The sequence below is a fragment of the Ambystoma mexicanum genome, chromosome 9 (genome assembly GCF_040938575.1).
Source record: "Ambystoma mexicanum isolate Mex_15411 chromosome 9, UKY_AmexF1_1, whole genome shotgun sequence".
In the NCBI taxonomy this organism is placed as follows: Eukaryota; Metazoa; Chordata; class Amphibia; order Caudata; family Ambystomatidae; genus Ambystoma; species Ambystoma mexicanum.
The window spans coordinates 131210044-131234983 of NC_090931.1; the positions used below are offsets into that span (position 1 = coordinate 131210044).

General features: G+C 49.0%; 1 protein-coding gene across 4 annotated transcripts in view; it reads right to left on the reverse strand.

Moving 5' to 3' along the window:
- Positions 1-21732, reverse strand: part of DIXDC1 (DIX domain containing 1) — a 560841-nt gene extending 539109 nt beyond the window's left edge. Inside the window, exon 1 of one of the 4 annotated variants that reach the window (XR_011274537.1) lies at positions 21586-21708. The gene's annotated coding sequence lies outside the window, so the exon portion shown is untranslated. Of the gene's footprint in view, positions 1-196; positions 331-21585 lie in introns of those variants that run through there. The other 3 variants (XM_069614294.1, XM_069614291.1, XM_069614292.1) reach the window with 3 other exon arrangements.
- Positions 21733-24940: the final 3208 nt, after the last annotated feature.

Consider the following 24940-nt stretch of genomic DNA (forward strand, 5'->3'; position numbering starts at 1 on the left):
AGCGACATACACTCCAGTGGCATCATCGTGGGGCCCCTATTCCCGTCGGAAACACAACACTGTAGCGGTGTCTTGGCACCAATTTAAAAGAATCCAGTACTGCGCGCGAGAAAAACAGGCCGCAGATGTAAACGAGCAGAATCGCCGCACTACTGTAACCCCCGACTCTTCTTTATTATGCAAGCAGACATGGTACCTGTAAAGCTTCGTGCGAACCCGGATTTCTGATGACAAACAGCACAGTGGCACCCACTGGTCTGTTCTCCAGTCGAGTTGGGCCAGTGCCCCTTCCAAAAGCGCACGCAGCCAAGTAAGGAACTGGGTCAAGAAAATGGGCCCCCGTCTTTGTTAATATTCCTCTGGTGTGTGATGAGCCGTGGGTGCCTTCTTTCGGGCTTTGATCGTTGCGCTTTTAAGACTCCCCCCACCCCCACGCTTCCCCTTTTCCCTTTGGCCACTTCTGCTTTTCTGATCTTCTACTGGGCAAGTGCCAGAGATTTCCGGAGTTCATACACTGGGCTGTTTTATGTGTGCAGTGTCACGGTGTTTCTCCTGCAAGGTGACAGCGTGTGTGAGAAGCGCAGAGGTGCAGAGGTGAGAGGTCAGGACATTGCAAGGGAGTCAGTTGCTCATGGGGCCGGGGTAGGACGTGTGTTTTCGGGTCCGGAGCCGTCTTGCATTTTACTTCAGGGTTCGCAATTGCTGGCACCTATTTAGCACCAGCACCTATTCTAGCCCAGGAGTGCCAGGTTAGCTAGAAACCAACAGATCCCAAGAGCTACCGCTGGCCTCTCAGGCCAAGTTGTGCCTTACAATCGTGTATGTGACATTAACTCTGAGTAATAAAGAAGTATGTGAACACATAAAATACCCATTTAAACACAATGGAGCATACACAATGGCCAAACGTTAAAGTGGCACCTCCCGGTAGCCCCTGGTTGCCCTGCAGTAGCTCCTGCCTAAGGGTGATGACCGACATCCAGGAGCTGGTTTTAGTGCCTACTCATCTAATCTCATTTTCAAGCCCTGTGCTTTATGCACTACCCTGCGCACTAGATTTGGTGGTGTGTTTGGTCTTTTCAAACGACACGATCATTTTCACTCAAGCTCTCCTGACACAGTGATTGTGGCCATTCACTGATCATTGCCACAGAATAATCAGTGAACCAGGTAGTCCCTGGATCAGGGGATTGCAACCAGCAATTCTGCAACCTCTTTTGAACTACGAGTCCCATGACCCTTCCCAATCGACTATGCTTGCTTGTACTGATGGGAGTTGTCCAAAACATCTGGAGAGCCAAAGGCTCCAGACCGCTGCTATTGACTGTTATGGGCCCGTAGATTATGCCTTGTGTATTCCAAGTGACTACACAATGAGTCAGTCTTTGGTAAATCACTCTTTAGTCTGCACAGTGGCAGACCCCTAATACACTGGACATTCACTAACCTGTGTAAAGGTTCCCCTGGGGATTCATTGCCTCCCTGGGCCTTTATTGAGCTTCTAGCTGTTCCTGGCGTAATATACGCCATTCTAGCCTATCGTCACGGTCAATATCGGTCGGTAATGCATAGGGTCACTTCTGTCCCCCTTGTAATTAGCACTGATCGCTTCCAGGAAGGGGGCGTAGGTCCCCGTGAATTATTAATGGTCATTGTAAAGGCTAAATCTATTAGATGGAATGAGAGATATGCGTGGTTTAAGAACAGTATCTAAGTTGCATCGATAACACTGGCCTCTACAATGTGTCTTTGTAGATGCTTAATTGTCAACCTTGTTCCATTGCAGAGTCCCTGTGATGGCATAAGATTGCACAGTAGCATAATTACAGCACCGACTTTCAGTTTTAGTTTGTGAGGAGGCATTCATCCTACAGCGTTCACTCTTTAGAGACTGAAACGTTAAGCAGATAATTAACTGTTCATTGACACTGGAACTGCCGTGCCCTATATGAAGAGAAGTGGGGGTGGAAAGAAGTAACTTACGAATGTATGCGATAGTGGAAGGTGACCGCGCAGAGCTGTGCTCATTCGGTTTGTTGACAGCATAGCTATTGTTGAATTGGGTGCACTTTGCCATTTGGACACCAGAGGGCAACCTAACACTGATAAATTGCATCAGATGAGTACAGAAACATACCTAAGCATTATATATAATAGATATGTCTCCTTCGTTCTTTGACACTGCACACGCACCCCACAATACATTACACAAGGGCACTTATGACCCAAATGGATGTTGATCCTGAGACTATTTCCTGAAAAGTTCCTTCCTCTTGAGTCGCCTCGGATTATTCTTGGTGACTTTAATCATCACCTCGCTTCTACTCCTTCTGACATCCCGATCTTATTTATTCTTGACCCATATCACTTTCTTTGTATGCCTGCTCCTTATTCACAGATCTCGCAATCTTCGCTTGATTTGATCTTTTCTACTATTGCACTCTCCTCTTTTGTATCCATTTTCACTCCCCCCCCCATCTCTGATACCATACATATGTGCCTTAACTTTCTCAGCTCTCTTCCTTTGTGGACCAATAGTTTATCGTATTCGTGCAGTACGCGTTTCACTAGGTTATTATGATTCTTTTGTTTTAACCTATGTGGTAAGAAGAGGGGAAGATAGTTCGGCCTAACTGGCACACCACATGTGTTTCTAGATTATTTTACGTACATGTGAGTTATCTCTCTTATATTTGTTGCTGTTAGCTGAACCCGCGTCTGAGAGGTTGACAATTCTATATTGGCTATATAGGTTAGTTTCTGGGCGTTCATGGATTCAAAGACCATGGCTAGCAAGTTATGGTCACTTTCTTTCGTTTTGTATACCTCGTAAGAGCTAGCGTATGATAGTAAAGCGTGGGAGATGAAGGTGTAATCCAACGTTGCTGATGCGTGTGCTCATTCCCATGTAGGAAAAGTAGGCAGTTGGCCTCAGACAGTTGCCACGTTGTGGAAGTTTCTGGCGTCCATCAAATTTGACCATAGCTCTCCTCTTACGCCAGCTGCTGTAGTAGGTAAGGAGCAAGAAGGTAGTTGACACTTCGCATTAAAATCGCCACAGATAATGATGTGGTCAGTACTCAATTCTGTTATAAATTTATCTAGTGTGTTCATCACTAAGTCACAGAAGTCGTTGTTGTCAACTCTTTGGGGGTTCTAGTAGACGTTTACAATAGCGAGGTTAGTCTTCAGTCTGCCCTTTGCATCTTCATTTGGGTGGGTCCACTCCGTTTTATTGAGATGCCAGAGCCAAAAAGAACTGCTGTTAAAAGGCCAGACAATGGTCTGCCTAAAATGCCCTTCACCGCGGTGATATTTCAGTATCGTAGCCATCAAGCACCGGTTTTTCCCTCAGGTCTCCTGGAGACATATTATATCAAATTGAGCTAGATCTTGAGAGCCGGGGTTTAACAGATGGTCATGTCCCCTCGTGTTCCACGAACACATTGTGTTGACTTGGAGGGTATCGACGACAGACGGTTGTAACAAATAAGTCTGTAGGTTGAAAGTCTGTTTTATTTTGCTGCTAATTTTGAGGATTAGGGTTTAGGACTTTTTTCAGCCAGCTCCATGAGCCTGCCGGGCCTCGTTTCAGACTTCTGACCTGCTCTTCCCTATGTTTTGGGAAAGATTCATCTACGTAATTTCGATCTGATCTTAGTCACCTTTTTTTCGAATCGTTTCTGTCTTCTGTTCTTGAATAATATGTTCTTTCGTAGCGAACATTGGAGCCCTGTTGAAACCTCTCACGTCGTGGCTCAGCCGTATCTGTGCAATTGCCCCGTCTTTTGCTTGTATACAGGTCCACTGTTTTTTGCTTAGAGTGGTCACTTGGCGCTTCTGATTTATGCTGTAGAGGGGAATTTGTCAGTGGTACTGATGGGGATTGTATTTCTAAAAGGCGGAAACCCGATTGCTCCAATATCACGTGTACGTCTTTACTTAGCTCATGTCGGGGTACATTTTTCACATGTAAATATGCTTTGGCCGTTTTTTCCCTGTGGTAGGGTTCAATCAGGACAAAGTTTGCATAGACAAAGTCTTCAAATTAGGCACTTTTGTTAGGAGGTTTAAAACTGTTTTTCTGTTTAGCACCAGGAAGTTTTTTCCCACTGCTAATTGTTCTATCTTGAAGATGCGAATAGGGCTTGATCTTTGGTCATGTTGAGATCGAAAATTTGAACGCTTTTGGTCTTTTTGGTAATCCTGGGTAGTTTTCCGGATTGGTTCCTTAACGGTTGTTAAGCAGTCATTTTCGAAGGAGCCCTGCTTTTCTACATCTATGGGATGAATTTTGTTAGACGCTTTTTTGGTCTGTGCCACGGTCGAAGACTCGTCTGATGGAGTGGTTGTGGAAGAAGACGCTGGTTTTGACACCGCCAGTGTTAGTTTTGCAGGTTTGTTTGAGGGAAGGGATGTAGAGACTTTGTTAGACGTTGGGGTCAAAGTACGATATGAACTGTGGGGGAGTTCAGTGGCTTCTGATCCCGATGTATTGTTAGATCCAATAAAGATGAATTCACCGAGTCTGTAGGAAGTGTCTGCGAGTTGTCCAACTCGATTATTGTTTGGTCCATCTGTGATGTTTCTTTATTAGGCGTGTTCAAGATCGGTGCTAAAGATCTCACTGATTTAGGTTGAAGAGACACAGCCGATTTAGTAAAATTGAATATTGCGGCGATTTTTGTTGGGTCTTTCTCTTTTTTTTTTCTCCTTAGTAGTGTGAGTTAGACTTTTTTTTCGGTTCGAGCCTATTGCCCACTAGGCTCGTAACCTTTTGGATCGTCAACCACTGCGGCTGTTTCAAGTACAGGGATAGTTTGTATTGCCCGATCATTTTTTTCAATAGCAGATTTCCCAGCCATTGTGTGAGTTGTTGTATGAGAGCTATGTTGGTGTGTCACACAGGCTTGTGTGTGGGGGGGGTCGTGTTCTTATTTGGTCTTCTAGTCGAGCAATTCTTAGTTCCCATAGTCGTTCACGCTCAGTGTTTTTTTAATCTAATGCGGTAATTAACCCTTCCAGAAAAATCACCTTTGAATTTGTTGTTGCAGATATCGTATGCGAGTCTTTCATAGAGTCATTTATTAATTCGTATAGTTTTATAAAGGGGGTAAATCCCACCGTGATTGCTGACATAATTGTTACATGGTCAGTATTCTTTCCTTGTGTATCTTTGTGTTGATTCGTGAAAGATTCACTAAGTCTTCTATTTCTTATAGGGGTCGATGCATTTATTGGATTGTCACTTTGTTTTGGTGAAGACGGAGTAACCTGGTCGGTTATATTCATTTTTGGACTTCCCGGTAGCAACTGGGAGCAGTTAGGAGCTAGATGAGATTTGTTTCTTTGTCCAGTTTCATCTAATTGGGTGATAACTGACCGATCCCGTAGATCTTTTTTCACGCCGTTGTTCCCTGGAAGATACAGAGGATCTACTTCCGCAGACAGTTGAGATGGAATTGCTGCCCCTACTCGTGGGGGTGAGTTTGGGTGATTGTTTCGTAGTCGGTGGTCTTCAAACGGTGGAGTTGGAATCTTTGGTGCGTGCGGCTGCAAGGTCTCTGGGAGTAGACTCACAGAGTTGTTTTCCCAAATTTTCCTCTGCTTGGGGGCAAAATGCGTTTCTGACACCGCGTCCAGTAATTCTGCGTCAGAGAGTTCTGTCTCTGACTCTAATTTTCTCTTCATTTGCTTGGAAAAGAAGTCTTTCAATGCGTGGGACATTAAGGGCTTAGGGAGTAACACTTTCCCCGAGTCAGGTTTCTTGGTAGTCACACGATGTTTCCTTTGGTGGAGACCGGCGCTTATGTGTTCGCCTTGGTCTCGTGATTTTTTTTGTTGCAGGGCTTTTTTCTTTTTAAGTATGGCCAATGCTGTTTGTCTTTGGAGAGCGAAAGGTTCACTTGCTAAACTTTTCGAGGTGTCATTTCAGCTTCTGCAGGATTACCAGTCTGCTCTCCGTCGTGTAGAAGTGGAGAGGAGCCTAACAGAGCCTCCGTTCCTTTGGTTTCCAGGAGACGAATATGGGAAACGCGCAGGAGGCGCGTCTGTGTTGTCCTCACAAGAGACAAATTGTGGGAGGTTCGGCTCTGGGTGGAGTTCAACTTGGGTGGTGTTTTGCGTTTCCATGCGTGGCAAGGCTGTTTGCAGACTTGCTTTATCCACGTTTCTCACTGGTGGTAGTCTGGTATCAGGTTCCTTGTATTGCTGCTGTGCGTCAAACACAGCGGGTTCAGAGAGCTTTTTTCTGGGTGGTTGGTCCACGACTGGCTTGCTGGGGTCGGACCGGCGGCGTCCTTCGACCCCGTCTGTTATGTCCCCACTCACCGGAGCAGAGGCGGCCCGGTCAGTAGGACTCGTCACCGGGTGGTTCGTGAAGGAAGATGGCATCTCTGAGAACAAGTTCTGGCTGCCCCCCAAATGACCCTTTAGAGCGCTCCGAGTGCCGTCAGTGGTAATTTCGGAGCATGGGGTGGGTGGGGGTTGGTCTGTCCAAAAATATCTTCGAGGGGATTGGGTCCTCCGACGTATTCCATATCTATGACAGGTAATGTCCACAGCTGTGCTGCTTCGGAAAATCTTTGGCGTCTGCGTCCTGCGTCGATGCGCAGTCCCAGAGGACCTCCTCCGACGGCCGACGTCACCCGAAGTGATAAGTAGGACGCACGACGCCCATAGCCTCAGTTCCGTTTTTTCCGCGAACGTGTTCGCTTCGTGAATCTCGGTACGCCTGGACTCATTGGAGTTTGCTGTTTTCAATTCTCGGTTCGTTGAACCTGTTCGGTTTGTTGTGAAGACCTGTTCGTGGCAATGCCTTCTTCGTCTTCAAACCCGCGTCCGGGCTTCAAGAAATGCGGAGACTGTGGGTTCAAGATGTCGGTCATGGACCCGCACAACGCCTGCCTCTGGTGCCTTGGGGAGGCCCACGATACGGACGACTGTGTCGACTGCCAGTCGCTCACGGCGAAGGGCTTGCGGGAACGCAAGAAGAAGCCGTCGGTGGGCCGGGTCTCTAAGCCCCGGAAGTCGAGGTCTGCGGGGCTTTCGACGGATGACTTGAGGGGCGACACTCCGCGTCATCGTCAGAAGTCCAGTGGGTCTACTTCCAGGTGTCGGTCTCGCCACTCCTCCGCCTCTTCGAGGCATTCCCGGAAGCGCCGGCATAGGTCGCCTTCCCCGTCCTCTTCCGAGGACTCCGCCCGTCGGCGGGTTGCTTATCCCTCCATGCAAGCGACACCGGAGGAATGGGCTTCCTTTGGGAAGCAGATGCTAGCGATTCTTGAATCGCAGGGCACCGGTCCGTCCGCGCCTCCGAGTGGGGTCGGTCGGCACCGGTCGAGAGACACCGCTCGTACGCCTTCGGGCTCTGGTGGTCGGCACGGCTCGTGGGAGAGGTCCCACTCGGACAAGGGTAGCCGTTTTCGCCATGCCTGTTACAGGTCCGAGTCCTCGACGCGCTCAAGACCGCGTGATCCTGTGCCGTCTTCAAAGAAGACGTTGATGCCTGTGGCGCCAAGGTTGTCGACGATTTCTCTCGACGCTCCGCCTCCGAGGGGTCCGTCGACGCCGTCGACGCCTAGCTCGTCGAGAGACACGCTCAGAGCTCCGGCTTCAAGGCCTGTGTCGACACCGCCGATGCTGACGGCGCTGCAGCTGACGTCGACGCCGATTCGCTCGGCGCCCTCGACGCCTTTGGAGGCGGTGGTGTCGGAGGGGCCCCGTGGCAAGGGGTTTGCCCCTAGAAAGGCTCTGGCTAAGGTGAGGCACTGCTTTGGTCCCCAGAGGTCTTCCTCTCCCAGCCTGGAGTACATTTCAGAAGGTGATGAAGGCTCTGATGGCGGCCTGGTTCCGGTTCCAGGTGAACTTTTCTCGGGCCATAGCCAGTTTGCTGACCTGCGGCAGTCGCTGCATGATGCCAGTGGACTGGACACCTCTCCGGAGGTGGAGTTTTGTAGGCCGGAGCCTGGCACTCAGGCCGATTCTTCATATCGGCGCCTTATGTCTCGGGTTACCGAGTACTTGGGTTGGTCAGCTCCCCCAGGGGAGTTCGTTCAGGATGATCTCCCGGACATCCTTGATCTCGGTCCACCCACTGACCCGGTTTTGCCTTTTCATATGGCTCTGCAGAGAAGGGTGGCGGCGGCTTGGACTGCTCCGGAGAGTCTCCCGGCAGTGGGCAAGTCTTCGTCGCGAAAATACCGTCCAGCCACTAGCGACCCCTGCTACTTGTCTAGGCACCCCACTCCGGAGAGTTTGGTGGTGCAGGCGGCTACAGCCCCGGCAAAGCAGGCGTCGTATCCTACCATCCCTCCGGATAGGGACGACAAACGTTTTGACGGCTGGGCGAAGAAAGTGTTTTCTTCGGGGGGTATTGCGCTTCAGGCGGCCAACTCCATATGTGCTTGTCTCGTTTCACACACACTATGTGGAACTGTGTTGCATTAGCGGCTGAACATATTCCCGAAGGGGACGAACGGGATGGTTTCCTTGCTATGGTTCAGGATGGCAAGGATGCCATGTGTGAGGCCGTTCAGTCGGGTTTGGACTTGGCGGATTGTGTCAGCCGGTCCATGGCGGCGAGCACCGTAATGCGCAGGTTTGCGTGGTTGCGGAAGTCTGGGTTCGCTCCTGATGTGCAGTCCTGGCTCCTCAACATGCCCTTTGATGGTGAACACCTTTTGGCAGCAAGGCTGACGAGAGCCTTGAGAGGTTGCAGACCTCCAAAGCTGCAGCGAAGTCGTTGGGCGCTGCAGTTCGCCAACCTCCGCCTTTTCGCCCTAGGGGACAGCAATGGAGGGGAGGTTCCTTTCGCTATTACTCGTCCTTCAGTAAAGCGAGGGGATCTAGCAGTCAAATAGGCCATCATAAGAGTGCCAGAGGTGGAAATAAAGGTACTTGAGGTGCCAAGGCCGCTCGGGCAGTTGCCTCTTTGCCTTCGGGCAACGCCGCAGCCGCTACCACTCAGTCATGAGGCCAGGTCCCATGGTTCGCTGGTTGGGGGAAGGCTGGCACAGCATCTTGTAGAGTGGCAAGCCATTACTTCGGATGTGTGGGTTCTGGAGATCATAACCCACGGCTACTGTCTTCCTTTTCGGCAGAGGCCTCACGACAATCCACCAGGGAGCCTCTCTTTGAAGAGTCCGGATCCGCTCCTTGTGCAGGAAATTCAAGCCCTGCTGGGGAAAGGCGCCATAGAACTGGTGCCTGTAGCAGAGAGGAACAAGGGATGGTATTCCCCTTATTTTTTGATTTCGAAGAAAGACGGGGGATTGAGACCCATCATGAACTTGCGCGGTTTGAAGAAACTCCTCAGGAAGGACAAGTTCAAGATGGTAACTCTTTCTCATGTCCTCCAGGCCCTTCAACTTCAGGACTGGTTGGTGTCTCTCGACCTCAAGGATGCTTACTTCCATGTGCCGATCCATCCCAAGCACAAGAAGTACCTGAGGTTCGCGGTTGGAGACTCGCACTTTCAGTTTTGGGTCCTGCCGTTCGGATTGACCTCCGCCCCGAGGGTTTTCACCAAGCTCATGGTGATGGTGGCAGCGCATCTCAGGAAAGGGGGGATTCACGTCTACCCCTACCTGGACGATTGGTTGATCAGGGGGAGCTCTCCTGAGCAAGTCCTGGATCATCTGTCCGTCACCTGCTACTCCCTTCACAGGCTGGGCTTCTCCCTCAATTTAAAGAAGTCCCATTTGACACCAACGCAGCGGCTCCAGTACATCGGAGCAGTGCTCAACACGTCCCTGGGGCAGTGTTTTCCTCCTCAGGTGAGGGCTCTTCACATTCAGCAGATGGTGCACAAGTTTCATTTTGTCCAGGATCTCCCAGTGTCCGAGTTCTTGAGACTGCTCGGCCTCATGGCATCCTGCATTCTTCTAGTGCCAGAGGCTCGTCTGCGGATGAGATCTTTGCAGTGGGCGCTCAAGCTCCAGTGGTCTCAGTCCTCCAGCAGGCTGTCGGACCCTGTTCAGGTGCCGCCCTCGGTAGCCCGGGACCTTCTGTGGTGGGCCGTCGAGGGAAATCTGATGAAGGGGGCCCCATTTTGGCTGCCCTGGCCGGAGGTGACGATCGTGACGGACGCATCCCTCACGGGATGGGGAGCTTATGCAAACGAGTTGACAGTCAGCGGTCGTTGGTCTCCGTCGGAATCCAGACTCCATATCAATCTGTTGGAGCTGAGGGCCGTCAGGCTAGCCCTGAAGGCTTTTCTGCCGACTGTGCGCGGAAAGAGTGTCCTGATTCTAACAGACAACACGGTGGCCATGCACTACCTCAACAAAAAGGGGGGGCAAGGTCACTTCCGTTGTGCAGGGAGGCGATGCAGCTCGGATTCTGGGCCATCCAGCAGGAAGTTTCGATCTCGGCTGTTCATCTGGCCGGAGACGACAACGAGACGGCGGACAATCTGAGCAGGCAGAGCTCGATCTCTCACGAGTGGGAGCTGGCTCAGGAGATTCTCCTGGAGATCTTTGCCCTTTGGGGGACCCCTCAAGTGGATCTCTTCGCCTCCAGTGTCAACCGGAAGTGCGAAAGGTTTTGCTCGCAGGAATTTCCTCCAAAAGGAGCCTTAGGATACGCGTTCGTGGTGGAGTGGTCGTTTCCACTGCTGTACGCATTTCCTCCAGTCCCAGTCATCCTGCAAGTGCTGCAGAGGTTACGGAGGTTCGGTTCCCGGATGATCCTCATTGCTCCGGCGTGGGCCCGGAGGACGTGGTACCCGGACCTTCTCGACTTGTCCATCTGCCCTCCACGTCGTCTTCCCTACCGAGATGATCTGCTCTCACGGGAGGGGGGTCAGGTTCTCCATCCAGAGGTCAGATCCCTCAATCTTCACGCTTGGCTTCTGAAAGGTTGAGGTATAAGGATTGGGACCTCCGTGAAGACCTGATGGAGGTGTTGCTCTCGGCCAGGCGGCCGGCAACTAAGTCTCTGTACCGTTGCCGTTGGAGAAAGTTCTGCGACTGGTGCAGAGTTCAGAATGTGGATCCTTTTGAATGTGACATTCCCATGGTTCTGTCTTTTTTGCTTTCTTTGGCCCACAGGGGCTTGCAAGTGGTGACCATTAAAGGTTACCTGGCGGCACTGTCCATATTTAAGCGCTCGTCTGAAGAGTGTTCCTATTTTAACATTTCTTTAATTTCGCAGTTTTTGAAAGGGCTCACTAATGTGTTCCCTCCGTCACCTTTTCTGGTGCCAGGTTGGGATTTGAACCTTGTTCTTAAGTTTCTTATGGGTGCTCCGTTTGAGCCTTTACATTCTTGCCCTTTGAGGCTGTTAACTCTGAAAACTGTGTTTTTGGTTGCAGTTACTTCCGCTCGCAGAGTGAGTGAGTGAGTTACAGGCACTTTCAGTTAAGCCACCCTTCACTGTGTTTCATAAGGACAGGGTTGTCCTTAGAGTTCGTCCTTCTTTTCTTCCGAAGGTGGTTTCGGAATTTCATTTGAGCCAGAAGGTTGTTCTTCCGGCGTTCTATCCTCCTCCACATCCTGGTAAGGAAGAGGAGAGGCTCCATAGGCTTGATCCTAGGAGAGCGTTGAGCTTTTATATTTCACGCATGTCCCGGGTCAGAGTGGACGATCAACTTTTCATTGGTTACGCTGGAAAGCGTTTGGGACAAGCTGTGACGAAACAGACTTTGTCTCGTTGGATTATTTTAGCTATCTCCGAGTGTTACCACTTGGCGGGTAAGGATCCTTCGGCTGGCTTGCGGGCCCATTCTACCAGGGGAGTGGCTGCATCTACTGCTCTGCAGAGGGGAGCTCCTATTCGTCACATCTGTGATACAGCCACCTGGGCTTCAGTACATACTTTTGTACGTCACTACTCCCTCGATTCCATCAGAGGGCAAGATCTGGCCTTTGGCAAGGCAGTTCTCTATTCCGCAATTTGATTGGGTATGCTAAATTTGTATTCTAAATTCTTTCCCACCTCCTTGCTTGGTAGTGCTTTGGGAGTCTGTCATAGATATGGAATACGTCGGAGGACCCAATCCCCTCGAAGAACAAGTTACTTTCGTACCTGGTAACGTTCTTTCGATGGGATGGTCCAACAAAGTATTCCATATCGCTCCCTCCCTGCCTTCCCCGCTGCAGAATTTCTTTTGCGATTGCAGCTTGCGTTCCTCAAGGCCTTCTGTGTCTGACTGGCAGAAAACTGGTGGCACACGTTCTGGGAAAAAACTATAACTGAGGCTATGGGCGTCGTGCGCCCTACTTATCACATCGGGTCACGTCGGCCGTCGGAGGAGGTCCTCGGGGACGGCGCATCGACGTCATCGACACAGGATGCAGACGCCAAAGATTTTCCGAAGCAGCACAGCTGTGGACATTACCTGTCATAGATATGGAATACGTCGTCGGACCATCCCATCGAAAGAACGTTACCAGGTAAGAAAGTAACTTGTTCGTCTGTCTGAACGCCCTCCTCAGAATCATGCACGGGGGACCCAGACCGTCCGCCATCTTCACCAGAGTTAGTACGCGGACCCACAGGCGAGTGGACGTCTGAGGGGCTAGAAGCCGAAAGGGAGGATGATGGTGTAATGTCTCCCCTTCTTGATGTTGGGTGCGTTCGATATTTACCTTTTCCATTTATCCGTTCAAGACGGGAGTACTGCCTTCTCAGCACGCGACCAAGGGGGGTTGATGTCTGGACCGGTTGAACCGGAGTACACTTTTGTCTTGGGAGTAGGGGAGTTTCTGAGACCTCCATGTTGTCCATGGCGGCCATGGACTCCTGTAGACTGCTCGCAACTCGGCGAGCCAACTCCGCGTGCCGCTTCGCCTTGCAGTAGGGGTTTTGTCAGCTCCTCCTCCATGGCAGCAAGAACTGTAGACAGACTGTAGGCTGCAGACAAGAACTGCTGTAGACTGCCCGCAACTCGGCGAGCCAACACCAGGTCTCTTGAACATTTGTGCGCTTCAAAGGCCAAAGACACTAGACATAACACCTTAGATTTACTTTTAGAATGTGAGGGCTAAAATAGGGTTTCAGACACAGGACATATTTGCTTTGGACATCTTGACACAGGACAGCCCCTTAGTTTTGGTTGAGGTAAGGAAATCCCTCCTAGAGTTGGGAGGGTAAGGCATTTTCTAACCTCTTTTACTTTGAATACAAATTTGTGACCACAATCATGAGTTGTGTGTGTCCGTCTCTCGTTCCTGGCTGCTCACAACAGCCAAAAGCATTTGGATGTCATATTATTGTCAGCTTAGCAAGGTGATTCATTCATGACAGTGAGTGGAAGGAGGAGGCCCTGGAGCCCCCCCTCACCCTTATTCCTATGCTTCCCAAGTGGGCCCAGCCATGGCTGCTTCAGGTCCAGGGCCACGGCCCTGGGGCACTCATGCGGGAACACCTCCGGGAAGCATGACCCCTTTCGTACAAGAACATCTCTGGGTGCTGTAATACCCCCACGCACACCCTTGTATGGCAAAACCAGGGGTATGAAAGTCTCCATTTGTAACGCACAGACTCCATTTTCAAATAGCAAAAAGGCTATTAAGGTTCCACTCCAGCCTGCAGCCATCCCCACCAAGCGCGTACCTCCTCCCCTCTGCCGTCCACATAACTACTTGGTTCCCATGAGAAGGCTGGCAGTAGGAATGCAACAAAACCCACACTGTATCACTTGCCGTCCGACTCCCTTCATTGATTCAGATGTGGCCGAGAACGAGGGCCAGAGCAAGGGCTATCTGTCTCTGTAAACCCGCACCCCGCAGACCCTGGCCATGAAAACATAACCCCCGTGCACCCCAGAGCAAAGTCAACAATCGAAAGGACCCTTAAACCAGTGAACATATCTTCCCTTTGACTTGTATAAAAGTAAACATGCCTTCTCATCGTGCGCAAAATTATATAAACCTGCTGGCAACCTAAGAAGGTTTATGAATAAGCAATGTAAATACATGCACGTGTGTAGCTGGAAGTTCCTATGCTAACCTGCTATATTGAAAGCAGAATATATGTCGACTTATAATGCTGAAACGTTTACACTACTAACTGTAATATTAACCGGGTAATGAAATATAGATCTGTGCATGCTCACACAATGCTACCTCATTTTCTGACAACACTGAATGTAATTATATGTACAATGTTAGAAAAGTACAATATAGAAGTTAGTCGCCCTTGGCTGCCATTATTATGTGGTTATTCGTTGACAATCTCTCTGCCCAGTTTTATAGAGATGAAAGTATGTCCCAAGCTTATTTGACTCAAATGTAAACCAGCTAGCCGCATGTTAAAAGGTAATCTGTTACGTGTAATAAGAAAGGCTTCCAGCCATTATGTAGTGTGGGACTGAACTGTAAAGGGGGCCTCAGCCCATCTATGATCACCCTGGCATCAGCAAAGAGTTACGTTGTCTGGACATTCAGCCCCTGAAGCCCCCTCCAAGGAAGTGCGTGTTTAGAACGAAATGTATCTCTTGCAACCCAGTCATCACAGCTATATACTCCACCCTTCCCCTTGTCAATATTGAACACCCCCGACCATACACTGACCTCATAACCCCTACCCCTGACCTAGTATTTGAATATGTTGGCACAGGAGAGTGATACTTTTGATAGGAACATATAATTCAGGTTCAGGTTCCCTCCTGGGATGTACCTTTATTGACTCTGTTGGGTGATTTGCCAGCAGGGTTGGGGGCCTCTCAACGGGGCTGGGTGTGTATGAGCTGCCTGGCCTAGGGCCCTTCCCAGGAAGATTTCCTTTGATCGTCCTGAGGAAGGTTTCCTCCAGGAGAACCCTCCCGAGAAGTCTCCAGGGAACCAGTGCATCAAAGTCAGTCCTGACATAACAAAGGCCCTCTCAAACCCGGTTGCTGATTACTGGGGTCCTTTTAAAGTAGGCAGACAGAGGAAGGGGTGTAGTAGGAGTAGCCCAAATAAAGGATTTAGCCCAGAGAGGTGTTCCACCATCTAGGATTACGGTGGGGCACCAAAACGTCCTGCCCCTCACCACTTCTTGCACAGAACACACTGAGTATGACATCAGAAGGCCAAAGACAATTGTTACAGCCGCCTGGATTGAACCTCTGCCATCAGGCTTGCTTAGGAACAATCCACTATACATATTGTCTTTATAAAGAGGGAAACCATGCCCTTAGTCCATTCATTTTTTTAATTCTAGACAAGGAGGATCTCCCTTGAACTTGAGCATGCAGTCTGTTCCAAAGCCTTTTGCCATAGAGCTTAAGAGTGAAGGCTTCAATGAAGGAAGAGCAAAGCTCTTTTATTTACCCACTTAAGAGGCACAGTTGGGGTAGAAATGTTCAAGACCAAGGCCTTTCTCCTGATTGTGCAATAAAACCAGGATTCTGCTCACTGGAGGTGAAGGAACCCCCCCCCCCCTGCAGCTATCAGACAAACTCAAACTCTTAAGTGGAAGTGCATAACAAAGGATTCACCTTGTTCCTGGAGATCTTGGACTACTCCTGCAGGGACTCAGAAGTAGTTTAGAACCCAGTCTATCCCCTCTAGCTTGACCGCGTATGATTCGCTTGAAGACACTGCATGATCTCTGGTGCGGCTTTTGACAATCCAAGAACGTTGAACTGTGTACCTGATTCTTTGTGCCGTCCCGACTTCAACTTGACTCAGTGAACTCCATTGCTGCTGCGACACAACTGCCAGCTTGCTGCCATCGTAGCAGCTGACTTGCTGCATCCAGAGTGTCAACTCAATCCAATAGAAGCATCATCTCAAAACGACTCGACTTGTCAAGAGCGATCAACTCATCTATCTCAAATGCCAAATCCGTCCACAGAAAGCCCTGTCTCAAAGTCTCATTGAGGTTGACTCACAACTGGAACAGCAGCACTGGACCACTTTCACATCAGCTTGACTACAAAAAAACATCAAGAAGCCCAGCTCAACACTGCATCTTCATGTCCTCCTAGGATGGTTGGGGACAAGAGCCTGCCTCTTACTTGGAAGTCCTTATTCTTCAACTCGATTGCAGAGGACTTTGAAGCAACCTATAACCACAACCAGGTACCAGGGGAATCCTTCCTTTTCAATAGTCCAAAGATGGATCCACTAAGAAGTTTTTCCTTGCCTTTTAAAGGACAAATGTTAGAGGGGATTGGTCCAACGCACGCCTGTTTTCAATGGTCCAATGCAGGGTGCTGTAAAAAGTGTCCTTTGCATTCTGACATACCCAAAGGGCTTTGCTGTAGGTTTCTTCTAGAGTTTCTTCTAGAGAACTCTAGAAGAAACCAAGATGGTGGCATCCCTCTCTTGGTCTACTCTCCTTCTCTAGGCTACTCTAACTCCTCCCCCTTCCCATGTCTCCCGACTTCAAAATGACTCAAGTGACCGGTAGCATGGTGTGAGAGCGGCTTTGTTATGTCAAAACTGGCTTTGATTAACAGGGCCCGCCCTGTAGCCCCCCTCCGACCCCACCAGGATGCCTGCTCCCCGGGAGAAAAGTGTTAGCCTTTTTCTGGGAGACAAAAGAGCAGCTTCCTGGGCATTGTCCTACATGGCTGTTGTGGAGTCACCCAGACAAGACCACTAACACACATCAGGCCTGTCATAACTGAAGCCTTTCTCAGCAAGCTGGCACACTATTAAGATATCCAAATGCTGTGGCTGTATAATTGTGTGACCCCGTCCCATTCTCAACCATGCCACAAGCAATCATGGCATATATTTACAGTATACTATACTACAAGGATACAGCATTATGTTTTGAATTAAAGGTGCATATAATTAAAAGGCTACCTCTGCATGTTGGAACTTTGTGTTCCGGTAGCTGTTAAGAATGCACAGATGACCTTAGAACCTGCCCTGCTGCCACTGGAGGGCTGGTGCTGAGAATGTCAGGAGACTATCTCAGCAAAGGCATGTGAGTGCACTATAATTGTGGCATGCAGCATTATGAAAGAGGGGCCTGGTTAGCAGGCTTCCCTTTCCAAAACAGAATTATGTGCATAATTTTACTAATAAAAATTAAAAAGTCGAGTCTTTTACTCCCTCGCAGGTGGCAATCTATTATACCTACATTGAACATAAAAACTGACCAACTCAAGCATTTTGGACTGGCATTTCCTATATTGCCTCCCATTCAATGCCCGCTCCGTAGCCAAGAAAAAACACAGCATCTTTGATCTCCTAACTTCCGAGAACCCCGATCTTGTCTTCATCACCGAAACCTGGTTCTAGGACAACCTCAAACAAATCTCTCATTAAGCTTTCCCACCTGATTACTCACTCGTCGCCCACAACAGACCTTCTATAGGAGGCAGACTAGCCATCCTGCCCAAACCTCATATCTCTATCACCTCCACCGAAACATAACCCAGCACAGCTCAAAGCAAATCCCTCCTAGTCACACTCTCCCTCCTGCCTACTCTGTCACACAGCTCATCTCATCTACAGGCCCACGGGCTACTAAGACACTTTGCCAAAAGGCTATACAGCTCTCTATCAACCAATCTAGTTACCCACCCAGCACTCGCCCTACTGGGAGGCTTTTAACATCTGGTTCAACCTCCCCAACAACTCCATAACTCTACCACTTGTTGACAGTCTTGTGGCACTCAACCTCACCCAGCATATCAGAGGACCAGCTTATACTGCTAGCCACACACTCTACGCCATTTTCAGCTCTTCCCACCTCATCACCACTTCCACCACTCAACCCCTCATCTGGACAGACCACTGCACCATACCTTTCTCCATCATCACACCGGTGCCACACCCCAACCCATCCTCTACTCATTTATCCCATTTCAAGTGCTGAAACAAGGTCAAGGTACTACCGGACATGGCTGATGCGCTACTAAGGACTCCACCCGTCACTCCCGACCACAGCGGGACCCGTACCCATAGAGCTCTTCGACTCCTGGCTAAACGACTCTCTCATACGCCTAACCCTCTCCAAGTCCGCTCCCTTCCTTGTAGGACCTATGCCCAAATAGTTTGACCCCTCCTGAAGACTCTAAAAACCCACTACTGCTCCTGTGAGCGCAAGTGGCAAGCATCCAGAACCCCACAAAACAAATCAGTACTCGACTGCCACCACAGAAACTACAAATCAGAGATCCGAAAGGCTAAAAAAAGCATTTCATAATACAAGGATCCTGAACTGCCGGAGCAGCAGCAAAGAGCTCCACAGAATCATCACTGAATTCCTGAACCTGCCCTGCACCGCAGCCCCGACTGCCCCATCACTAATGCTCTGCAATTCCGTCTGAAAACTTTCACAAAACAGCCCTAGACAGGACCGCCATCATCAATGCCAAATTTTCCCTCTTGCCAACCTGCCCCCCACCCACTCTACTAGACCCCCGTCTTTCTAACCCTTCATCCCTATCTCGAGCGAGGAGTTCCGAAACTATCCACCAGATGACCTTCCAGCTCACCGCTGGACCCTTGTCCCGCCTCTCTCCTCAAAGAAATGTTCACATCCACCTGCACGTGAGAACTGGCAAGGTCCATCCTCAACCACTGCCTCATCTCCGGCAAGTTCCTAGACTCCTTCAAAACTGTGCATTTCAAACCTCTGCTTAAAAAAGCGTCCCTCCGCACTGCCTACTCACAGCTCAATGACTTTGTGGAATCTAACAATGTCCTAGACTCTGCACAATCAGGGTTCCGTCCACGCCATGGAACAGAATCCATGCTGATGTCTATCTGGGATGACCTCAAAGTGACAGCAGACTCAGAGGGATGTGCAGCTCTAATTCTTCTTGACCTCTTGCCAGCGTTTGACACCATCAACCACATGATCCTCCTGGACAGACTCAGTTCCTTAGGAATACGTGGCTTAGCTCTCTGCTGGATTGCCTCATTCCTCTCTAACAGAGAGCAAATAACCCATCTGCCCCTTTCCTCTCTGCCGCAAGCGCCCAGTAAACACTGGAGTACCCCAAGGCGCCTGCCTCTCTCTGATTTTCTTCAACCTTTACCTGACCCCCCCCTCCCAAGATCACCCGCTCACACAACCTCACGTCCTACAACTATGAGGATGACACACAAATCATCCTGAGAATCCCTAAATCTACCCCAGCCCTGGCCTAGCAGCATGTCTCTCAGACATCGACTGCTGGATGACGATTAATCATCTCCTCCTAATGCACGGTAAAGCGGAGATCATGGTATGAAGAACCTCTGCTCTATTCCCCCACCGGACTCCCTGGCCACCCTCACTCGGCCTGCCCCCGGCGACTATGACCACTGTAAAAACCTTGGCTGCACAATGGACTCTGACCTAACTGTCTCACCACATCAACAATACTACCAAGGCCTGTCACTTCCACGTTGGGGTCCAGAAGCGCATCTTCCCCCACCTTACCTTCCCAAACAGACTGACTACAATTATGTCCATTGTCATGTCCAGACTTGACTATGCGAACTCCCTATACCTAGATGCACCGGCCTACCAGTTAAACTCCAAAGAGTATCCAGGGGGCAATGCCCCCCCTTTCGTAACGGAAGCCCCTCAACACACACTTCAGTGCACAGCAGGAGGCCCGGTGCTGGGCAAATGCAGCACAAGATACTGTGAGAAGCACCACACTGATGGCATGTCTTGTCCTGAAATGTGTAAACAATGCAGTTAACGTGAAATGCCATGTACCTGCACATTACCCCCTGCCAGTAGCCTCCCTCATTTCACGTTTTGGCTTTTTTCCGATTGCCAATGTGGCATATTCGAAGCGGTATAGCTAGACTGTAGGTTTTGTGTATATAGAATGCAGATTGAATACCCATTCCGGAGGCTCTTATCTGGCCTATCATTTTATGCATGCCAAACCACTCGATGTGTTGATGTAAGTGGGCCTAGCGTTTCCGTTGTCTACCTATGATAGTTGATAGCACATCAAATGATTCCCTTTACCACATCATACATGATCTCTCCTGTGTCAAACCTCTGTAGCAACAGGTGTTATTACCACCAAACTGAATGATAAGCAATGCAGTGACCACATTAGGGTGAAGTATTCACCCTGGTCTTGGAAAGTCATCATGAAGCAGGCGCCACTCCAGGCGAATTATGCAATAAAGGAAGACGCTTCTTTATTGTAGCTTTGTTACAGGTAAAGGGTACAAGTAGGAGAGTGGTAAGTAACATCTTTCTGGTTCCTGCATCTCTCCTCGAGTGCCCAACCGACATCTAGAGAACACTCATCCCACAACACTCCACACGCATCAGAACATTCTCACATTCCATTCAGCCTTCAGGCTGACAACACAAAACTAGTATCACAGCATACTACACATCCTCCTCCTTTGAAACAACCAAAAGAGAGGCCACAATTGATGTGCCCAAATGATTAGGACAAATACACTCCTTAACATTTTAGCCATAACACCTACTGTCCTGACAGCCACCCTGAGGTCCTCCTCGAGACTGCCACGCTCGAGCACAACCGCTCACATCAGAGCATAACCATGCCTACCCAACTCAGCCTTCCAAAAATAAACTTATCACCATCTATCAGGATCTGCCACATGCGGACCTCGAGTCTCTCACACTCGAGCACAATGTTCGTTCTTAACCAAAAAGCAAAGAAAACACTCTAACAAACATTATTCAGTCTTAACTCTTAACCTTGCCTAAATAACCATATGCAACCACCTCCCCTAAGCTTGAGCACAATGTTCCCTCTCTTAACCTACAAAGGGCTGATTCAACCGTACTATGATTTGAACTTGGGAAGTGCAGGCTGGCACATGCCAGAGTTCAGTATGCAACTCGCTGAGCTATGCCCTCGCACTACAGTATGTTGTTTGATCAACTGAGCAGTTAAAACCCACCATCACCCACTTCTGTCACCTGCAGACCTTTTTCAATACAACAAATATCACGTTTATAAATGTGATCAGACCTATTCCTCTTGCTTCTAAGCAGTATAATAGGTGTTATACTCATAAGAAATGCACCCCCTTCCATTACCCCCTCACACTCCCTGCGTCAAAGCATTACCAAAAGCTGCGAGTCTATACATTTAAGGAGAATACCTAAATGTTAACAATATTTCCAAGTAAAAGCTCAGAATGTCAGTCTCAAATTAGTGTCGCTTTAAGTGTGAATCCTATTAAAACATCAGACATGCCCATGCAATCTCCCTCTTACTTCCATGCGATATGCATGACAAGAATTTGCCTGTGGGATGAGAGCACCATCTCACAGCTTGCTGGGGATGTTACCAATGTGTCGTTTCGGCGTATATAGAAGTTGCTTATTAGCAATTATCAATTACATGTTGCCCCTGGCTTATACTTGGGGGCACACGTCTGTACAATTCCCACATACGTGAATGCTGGGGGTCAGAAGGCTAGAGCCCACATTTCACACCCTGTGTGGAGTTTCAGGGTTCAGGGGATCTCTAGCACATTGCATATAAAATAAATTGCAGGGACCAGGGAGCAAGAGTCCGGAGTCTCGTGCCCCAGCACTACCCGGCGTCGCCTGGATGGGGACCCAAGGATTAGGGACCAGGGGCTGGAAGGCGACACAGGCCAGTGTCTGCCTAGGCGCTAATACCGCTCGAGGGGCAGGACTGGGACTGGCCTGGGGTGAGTAGCTGTGATTTCCTCCCCTCGCCCTAGTTCTTACCTCTGCGATGTCACGGGCACAGCCGGGAGCGGGGCCGCCTGGGAGGAGCAAGGGGGAACACCGATAACGCCTCTGCCTAGTCGCATTACCCCGTTATGTTGTCCCCCACATCTTTCCAAGTGCCCCGCCCCCCAGCGTGTTCCGATAACCATGGCAACCGCACCCGCGCGCTCCAGGGGACGGAGGCGGAGGGGGCGGGTGAGATCTACCAATGGCAACCAATCAGGCACCGAGCTGGAGGAACGTGACGGAGCGGCGTGGAGTACAGAGTCTTTTACGGACCGAGGACGGACCTGAAGGCGGGGTTTACGGGATGGAACAACCAATGGCCGATTGGAGCCGCTGGGCGAAACAGTTAAAAAACACCAATGAACGGTCGAGAGGCGGGCAAAGAAGCGGAGACACCAATCAGCAGCAGAGACGGTCTGTTTTGTTTATACAACTTTCACCAATAAGGGAGTGTCCACACCTCTGGAAGGCGGGGCGAAGCGTTGATGGGGCAGGCCTAAAGTCCAGTCTGTGTTTGTCCAGAACGAGTTGGTGACGCACTTAAGTTACCACAACAAGCGCAAGGCAGACTGATACAACCTGCCTGCCTAAGGAACTCGAATTAAATCCAGTACTATTGTATTACACAATAGTAACGGCTATTACTGAACCACGAGAGCTACAAAGAAACGTTAGATCTCTAAAAATATTAGCATTCACGTCAAGGATTTTTGTTTACATTTTAGAAGAAATATCGTAACATTTGTGCATTCCGTTTGCGCCAAATTCTTGCACGTGGAGGGATAAGCAGCACGGCTGGGCCATGACAGGATTTTATATTGTATTTCTAAAGTGCTGATTCACTGCACTGATGTCACCGTTGAGTGTTCAACCACCGACTTACCCAGAAATGTTCGACAGTGCGTAAACCATACCTCCCTTTTCACTCATGCGGGCGGGTAAAATCACGTGTATTGTCCCTTTGAGATGGGCCATGACCCAAGCTAATAAAAGGAGCCCCTGCAGGCGAGTGCAGCAGCACGACTGCAGACTTCAACCATGGAACACCTGTGTCTGTCTCTCATTGTGAGATGCAGGCCTACACCGTGTAATCACGCTCCTGCGGCCCATGGCGGGTGTGTGAATGGATGGATCCCTCCACCAAAAGCTGCAAACAGCAATGTCCCTGGACAGCACGCAGGCCCAAAATATCGCTAATGTGGCATACGTTAAATGTCATCATTTTTCACCAAAGTAGTGTACACATGGCAAATTAAAAGGATAAAGGCTAGCATAGAAACTAGCCAGAAAGAAAACTCCCTGTCCCAAGTTAGGCAAGGGGGGTCGAGAGGGCCTGCCTACCCAATCAGAGAAAATAGATCCTAACCAATAAGGGAATGTCTTCCAAGGCCAAAAACTCAATTTAAAAAGCCACATGTCTGAACTCATCTAGATTTTTAGAGGTTACATGGTTTGGGATCCTTTCCACTTTCCAAAGACTCTCCCAAAATACTCCATAATCTTCGATTAACACATGCACCAAAAAGCACAGCTCTCAACTCACACGCTTTTAGCCGGTGTCACCCGCCTTGCAAAGAGCTGACTCACCCGCCAATCCTCCTGCACACCCATTCATTTCAATGGGCTCTCACCCGCCAAAAACAAATTCGGGTGTTTTCACCCGCCTTTGCGAAAGAAATGGTTGAGACCTATGCTAAAAAGAAATCCGAATTCACTCACATCTGAGACTCACCAGCTCGCAAGATAGGACAACTCACAAGTCCAGAAAAAGGGCAGTACAGGAACCTGTTCTTCAGTGACTGATTTGCAGGGAACACAGAACCTGGGTTCCAGCTGTCACCAAGCTGCATTGATGACAGGCCACAGTTCTAGAACCACTGATTGTTCTGTATTTCTTGGAAACATGCTGCCGATTCGGGTACATTTTTATGTACTGATCTCTGACTTTTTACATCATTACATGCCCCAGGAGAGCTACCGGCATATGGCCAGATTGTGCAATGCTAACCTCTAGTCTTAAATTCCACACTGCCAACAAACACTTTAAAAATAAATATTAATCTCCCACAAAATCAAGAACAACTTCCTTTACTGAAACTGCGTAAAATGTAACTGTTGTGAAGCACACTATTCGGATTCCCTCACCACATAAATCGTTAAGTGCCTTAACTATCCTCAATCTTTTTGGAATGCATAGACAAACATGTCATAACTTACAATGAGTGGTTTCTGCCAATGAACTACTGATGCAACTTGACACTCAGCACAACACTGAACTGCACTTTGGAAGGCTACAGCAGGAAACAGACATTCTAAGGATCAAATTGCGAACTAATAAACATTGCTGAGATCATACAGTGGTCCAAAAGGAAAGCTAAAAGCCCTTCCCTACTCAGTTCATAACATAATCCTTGGACCAAATGGGAAGCTTTCTCACCCTACCCCTCCAACCAAGGGTGTGATTGAACTAGTAACAGCCTCCACAGAAATCCTCTCTTCACCCACATCAATCACTCTCAAATGACTTCCATTCCCAGTACAACTGGGGTCTTCAAACAACCAACTTCTTCCACACTCTTCATCCACTCTGGCATTGTCGCTCTCTTCTTCCCATCTCCACTTACTTACTTGATTTATATTCCAAATGGAACCATCCTGGATTCTAACCGCATAAGAAACACTTCCTTAACTTTCATAGGCTTAGAATACTTGGGCTCTCCTTTCTTCGTCAATATTCCCTTCTTAAGTCTCGCCAACTAACCTGGCACAACACACCTCTACAACGAGTCACCAACAACCCCTTCACATGACTCCACATTCTTATTCTTCTTCGACTTATGTTTATTCACCCATTTAGGGCTCAAAACGGTGTTGGGCTCTCTGCTCAGCAAAAACTGAGATTTACCTGTATCGGCTCGAACAGCTATCCAAATGCTCCACAATTTCTCCTCAAGTGCTAACTCTGCTCCACAATTTCTTCTCAAGTGCTAACTCTAGTGACAAATTGTTCCTGATGGCTTGTTCAACAGCTTCCACCAACACGGTTACATCTCTCTTCTAACCCGTTGGTTTGGGGTGATAATTAGCCGAAAACATCCATTTAATGCCAACAGACTTAGCATAACTCATCATCTTGCTACTCTTGAATTGTACACCATTGTCACTAATCACCTTCTTAGGGTAACCTTCCCTCCTAAATGCACTCTAAGAACTTTATGACATCCGATGTACCCGCCTTACATACAAGCTTGACCTCAAGACATTTGGAATAGTAATCCGCCATGAAAATCAAAAATCTTTTCTTCTTCCCAAGATAACTATATGGGCACCCACTATCAATAGCAAC